At 33.2% G+C, this 7,032-nt stretch overlaps 1 pseudogene; it reads right to left on the reverse strand.

The window, feature by feature from the left end:
• The window catches only part of LOC114075273, a 21,603-nt pseudogene extending 15,435 nt beyond the window's left edge, over window positions 1–6,168 (reverse strand).
• Between the last annotated feature and the right edge of the window lie 864 nt (window positions 6,169–7,032).

Below are 7,032 nucleotides of genomic sequence, written 5' to 3' on the forward strand. Positions count from 1 at the left end.
TCTTTAATTAATCCATTTTTCATCATAAGTTGAATGGATCTAAAATTCACATGACCAAGACGTTCATGCCATAAATCTAAAGACTCCACAATATAAGCAGAAATATTTTCATTTTCAATATTGAGTTTGAACATGTCATTTGTAGCATAACCTTTTCCAACAAACATGCCTTGTTTAGACAAAATAAATTTATCTACCTCAAAAATCATTTTAAAATCATGCTTCGAAAGAAACGTACCTGACACCAAGTTCTTTCGAATATCAGAAACATGCAATACGTCTATCAATGTGACCATCTTTCCGGAAGTGAATTTTAGTTCAACAGTTCCCTTTCCCACAACCATAGCAGAGGATGAGTTTCCCATATGCAAAACTTTATCGCCCCCACTAATTCATATGTCGTGAAAGAATTTCGATTACCTGATATATGACGAGTTGCACCAGTGTCTATCCACCATTCCACTTGATCTCCCGCTACAAATGCTTCTGTGACCATTGCCACCAGTTCATTTTTTGTATTGTTATTTACCTTTTCTTTATTCTTTTCAGCTTTAAGAATTTTACAGTCATGTGCATAATGACCAATTTTATGACAATGATAACATTCAATCGACTTAGAATTAGAATTAATACGCTTGAAATTTTTACTCTTCTTTGCCTTCAAAATTTTATTATTGGCAGGTTCCTTCTTGATCTTTTCTTCAACAACATGAGCTTTCATGATGGGCTCCCTCAAGATGTTATTGTCGCGGTATTGTGTCTCTTGTTCAATTTGCAAGTGTTGCAATAATTGTTCAAGAGTCAAATCTTCCTTCTTGTGTAAGAGTTTGCTTCTGTACTCTTTCCAAGATGGAGGAAGTTTTGAGACAATCGCACCAACATGAAAGTTTTCATCAAGAGCAATTCAAGTTATAACAATTTTAGTAGCTATAAGTTGAAATTCTTGTACTTGTTCAGTGATTGACTTGTCATCAACCATTTTGAACTCAATATAATTTGAAACAAGAAATTTCTTTGAACTTGCCTCTTCTGCTAAATGTATAACTTTAAGAGTATCCCAAATCTCTTTAGCAAATTTACATTTAATATAATATTGATCATAATATTTATAGGATATTCCTCCAAGAATATAATTCTTGCATAAGTAATCATCATCTTGCCATTTGGCAATTTGTTCTTTAATTAAAGTAGCCTCGTCCGTTGATACCTCAGAACTAGGAGACTCACGACAAGGTTTCTCAAGAACATACACTAACTTTAATCGTCTTAAAAAGAATTCCATCTTTCCACGCCATCTAGAAAAGTCTTTGCCATCAAATATTTCAAAATTAGGATTAGGCAAAGATGGAACACTGTTCGTTATTGATGTGGATGTCATAGAGACAACTATCTTCAAATTGTTAGAACAAATGAACAAGAATGATAAAATTACAAGGAATACAAAATAAAACTTGCTTGGCTTAGAGGCACGTTAATACGTTTCTTGAAGATAGTTGGAGTCTCTCCCACGAGCAATCGGAAGAATAAATAACAACTCTATCTTCGGGATTCAACTAAGCCACAAAACAAGTAGCATTCAAGAATGTTGCTCTTCTATTCTTGAATTGGTGATTTCACCTTTTGATCAATGTCTCACAAGTGTTCAAGGGAAAGTACTTTTGTTTGAATTCTTATCTTTTTCAACCAAAAGAAACTCAATTTATAGGATAAAAAGTTTTGCAAGAAAAAGTTTTTTAATTAATAGAATTTATTAGGTTCATGAATTGGAAACAAAAAAATTATCTTTCAAAAAACCATAACGTAGAATTAGAAAAAAAATTCTTGCAAATGTTTATAACATAGAATTAAAGTAAATGAATGTTACAACTCACATTCATGTATTTGTTAATTCAAAACGGATGAATTTGTTTCAAAATTAATTGAAACACTAACTCTTACAATACATGTAATAAAGCTGACCTGCTGTGTCAATCAAGTCATCAAACATGACAACAACTTTTCCTTTAACATCACCAATCAGGCTCATAACCTGCGGGAAACAACAAAGGATGGAATCAACAAAAAAAAAATGGCGTGAAGCGCAACCCAAAAATTAAAAAAAATGAAACTGATCTTGGAACCTAGAACTTATTGCTTTGTGAATACTATAAAATCTCTTGGTATTGTTCTTTTGTAAAATGGCATGAAGTGCAACCCAAAAATTAAAAAAAAAATGAAACTGATGCTACAACCTAGAACTTATTGCTTTGTGAATACTATAAAAGCTCTTGGTATTGTTCTTTTGTATTCATGGATTATGGGCATGTCTTGTTTTCTGCCCCTTCTTAAGTAGAAGATTTATTCATGAAGGTGAGAGTGATAAAATGCAAATAATATTTTGGGAGATGATACACCACATGCGCAAACATGAGATGACTATCAATATAATGAGGAAATAATAGAGCCCACGTTAGATCGACACAAGGATATACACAAGGCAGAAATATTATCTCAATGGATTAACAAGTATCATTTCATCTACTTCACGTCTTTATAAATAAAAGTCAATAGGAGATAAAACTGTATCAAGTGTGAAATCAAAAAATTTATCTCTGAAACTACCTCGGCATGATTGTGCTCCTGGCGTCTTTTGTCAACAATGCTAAAGGGGCATCCAACTTTTTTTTGCAGAAGTACATGCTCTAGCAACTCCCCCAATATCAGGAGAGAGAACCACCAGATCATTGGAACTGATCTTCTTGCTAGCAAGGTAATACCTGGTAACAACCTAGCATGTACAAAGAACACAAACTGCCAATCAGCGAAGTAAATTTGCAGTTCTTAATGTTTCTGACACACTTAATAGATTACCGGAAAGTGTACGTGGTCCACTCGAATGTCGAAATAACCCATGAATTGCCCAGAGTGAAGATCACAATCTAGAACATGTTCTGCACCTGCTTTGTTTTAATGTTCCCGACCAATTTGGCAGGAATGGATTGGCAATTTGTGTCTGAATTGATAAATAAACATGTACTTAAGAATTTCCTTATATTATTACTTGTTTCTTTATGTTAAAGATAGAAGTTGGAAATATCCTTTTTCTCATTCTTTTGGTAAATGTTTTCATCAATTAATAACTCCTTGGAATTAAGATGAGAAATCCTGACCGACAAGAAAAGTGAAGACGGAAAAAGCATAAGTAAGACAGTAGAATTCAAGCTAAACGTAGTTAAGTGCCGCACAGGTCAAAAAGTGTAGAGCAAAGTGCATAATTACTGAATGCTATCTCACGCTGACAATAAATACTAAAACGTACACACAATGAAAAGATTCATTTTATTGTCCTATGTACTACATCAGTTAAGTGAATAACAATTCTTTCTAAATTTTTGCGACAAAAATATGTGCAACTAAATCTGACCCAAATATAAATTTGATGAGGATTCTGCTAGGTGGAGCAACAGCAATCTATATTTGCAGCAGGATGATCTTGCACATGAAAAGCTGTTGTTGCAGATATAGCATTTCTTTTTAGCTCCTGACGGTTTGTTCGACGTTGTAGTAATTGTGCCTCTCTTTTTTTCTGCAGAAACCAATCTATCCATTTAACTTCGTCAATGTTTCATCTCAGGAGACCTTTTTGTTGAGAGGGAGTCATAATTGTTTTCTATAGAACTCATTAGCTCTGCAGGTTCAATCTGTGCATCTATTTTTAAATTGGTAAAGAACTACAATTGTCACTGTACAAGGTATTTATTTTTAGAGTGAAATCAACTCAATGTCCAAGGGTGTGTATCGCATTCACGAAAAGAGATAGTATTTGATAGTGATAAGGATGGTGATATTCATCCAATTCAATGTGAACGGATGTGTATTGCATTCCTAAAAGAGATAGTATTTGATAGGAATAGAGCATTACATTCATGAAATCAAATTTTGGTATTGTAGTTGCTGGTGTGTTCTAATGGAGGGGAAAATGGACTGAGTGAAGTGTAAATTCAACTTCCTTAACTCTATCAGATCCATCCTATACACGTAACTACTAAGTAGAAAAACCTTAACTCCTACTCGCAAAACAGCCAAAACTTTGTTAAGTTTGCTGAGAGCAAGAACAAAAAAAAGATTTGCACAATTGTGTGTACGCAAACAAAATAATATTGAACAATCAAGTGTAGGCCGAAAAATAAACTCCAATTAGAGCCCACATATCAAACGAAAGGGGAAAAAATGCAGCGCGCGACAACTTCACAATCAGCGGAATGTAATCCACAGAAATCGAATAAAGGACGAATCCGTCAGATTTTATATATTTAAAAAAGTAGAAATCACAGTAGAAGTAAAGCAGCCAGATTTTTTACATTAACTATGATTCTCTATTCCTCTCGTCTTAGGAACTAATAAACAGGTGGAGATTTTAGATTCAACTCCTGGGCTGAACTGGTGCATACAACATGGGTATAGGAAAATTCAGCTAGAAGTTGTGCAACCAAATTGAGGTGCTATTTTATTTTTGCAACATGCTAAGTTTTTTACTAATATTTTTTCCATTTTTACATCTTCTTTATGTTTTTCACATAGTTCTGTAAACTATCGTTGTAAGAATTTCATTCTAGCTCCTAAAGTATCTGTTAATTCTGTTTCATTTCAACTTTTTATTATTTTTGAACTAAAAGGTTCTGGTAATTTTGCAAAATATAATTTTACCAATGTTGGGGGGTGCGGAATTCATCATAGAGTAAGATACATATTTCATAGAGTAAAATATATTTTATCATAAACTTCTCTCCAATTGTGACAACCCCCTCGGGATCCACATACTCAGTTATTGTCTCTGTCATGGGCGGCCATTCGCTCTTTTAATCCCCTCTTATTGGCTCGCAGCCTCAAGGGAGAATCGAACCCGTGACCTATGGCTCCTTTACATCCCTCCCAAGGAGATCGCCTCTTACCAATTGAGCTGCAGATCAATTGGTAAGAGGCGATCTCCTTGGGAGGGATGTAAAGGAGCCATAGGTCACGGGTTCGATTCTCCCTTGAGGCTGCGAGCCAATAAGAGGGGATTAAAAGAGCGAATGGCCGCCCATGGCAGAGACAATACTTGAGTATGTGGATTCAATTGGTAAGAGGCGATCTCCTTGGGAGGGATGTAAAGGAGCCATAGGTCACGGGTTCGATTCTCCCTTGAGGCTGCATGCCAATAAGAGGGGATTAAAAGAGCGAATGGCCGCCCATGGCAGAGACAATACCTGAATATGTGGATCCCGAGGGGGTTGTCACACCAATGTTGGGGGGTGCGGAATTCATCATAGAGTAAGATACATATTTCATAGAGTAAAATATATTTTATCATAAAGTTCTTTTGATAATTGTTCTAATCTAAATATTTCTTTAAAATTATTTATTATATATTCTATGTATAACATATCTTGGGTTCTTTGGTACATGTATAAATTTTCTTGCATTAATTGTTTTAATAATCTTATATTTTCCATAGTTTCTATCCAATATTCTAAATAGTCATAGTTCATTTTAATCTGAATCTGTTTCTAAATCGTATATATCTATTCTTTCTATATCTAATTTTTGTAAATCTATTTCATACCATTCTTGATTTAATATATCTTCTATATCATGATCAAATATTTTTTCCCATATAATTCTTTTTATGTCAACAATTTCTATATCTTTAAGTATATATAAGGTCAAAGTTTTATAGCTTTTTATTTCATCATACATTGTAATTATGTTTATTTATTTATGCAGATTTATTTTTCAATTATTCCTTCCTATCATATCATAATTCAATTAAATTCATATTAGTCTATTATAAGCTAGAGTATCGTTATCATGTTTTCCGGTCACTACTAGCATCGTACTTTAGCAGATAATTACTGATTGTCAGCGCCTCAACCCTGTGTACTCCCCTAACGGCATCCCTCGCCTACCGGTTTCTATTGTGGGATAGCATAGTCTAGCAGTTTTCTCCCTGTTTCCCGTTTACTAGCAAACTAGAATTCATGATTCAAATATTTCTAGTATATAATAACTAACATAAATTTAATCAATCATATATATGATATTCAGGAATATATGAAATTAGTTCTGCATAATTGTTAAACAATATACCTTTTTCTCTTGATTTTCCATGCTATCTAAAATATCTGACTTGATTTCGGATTTCTCCATTTTTAACTTAGTTTATATCTTTTGTTGAGAGAGGTTTTTGAAAGGGTTTTTATTAACTTAAGCTTTTGTTTGGCATTGTCTGCCTTTCATTTACAATTTGGCAATCTATATATACTAAATTCTAAACCTACACATAAGTGCGCCTACTGTATACTTTACAACTTTTTAAACAAAACTTTACAAATGGCCGGCTATACACATTAGCCTTTCAAAAAAGTTAAAGCTATTTACTATACAAAGGAATCTTATCTCTTATTTTTACATTTTTTCAAAGATATCTATCCCTTTGTCTGCCACCTTTTTTGTTTATATCTATCTTTATGTCTTTTTCTTCTTTTGTCTTTGTCGTCATTTTTGTTTGTCTACTATAACTCTTTTTCTTCATCCTTATCTTATTTTGCATTCTTATCTCTTCATCTTTATTCCAAATGAACATCTGGTATAACGTTATCTTCTCCATTGCATTTGGAACATCTGTTATCTGGGTATTTATGTCCAATAAGTTTACAATATCTAATCAATAAGTCTTTTGAAATAAATTCTTTCTTTAATGCTCGTGTTGTAGGTTGTTCCTCTGGCTTTAGTAATGATAAAATCCATCGCTGAACTTCATCCATATCTGCTATTCTTAATTCCCTTGAGTTTGAATATATCATAACTTGATCTCTAGCGTAATAGCTCCATATGGCATTTTCATTTAAATAATTATTTGCTAACTCTTGGATGTACCAATTATTCTTTTATTGGCATAAAAACTTGGTATTTCTATCTTTGGTATTTCATTCTGATGTCCAATATCTTCTGGTATGATCATATCTTTTGTTAATCCTATCTTAATAACTTGAATTGGAGATTTTACCTCCT

The sequence above is a fragment of the Solanum pennellii genome, chromosome 12 (assembly GCF_001406875.1).
Source record: "Solanum pennellii chromosome 12, SPENNV200".
Classification (NCBI taxonomy): Eukaryota; Viridiplantae; Streptophyta; class Magnoliopsida; order Solanales; family Solanaceae; genus Solanum; species Solanum pennellii.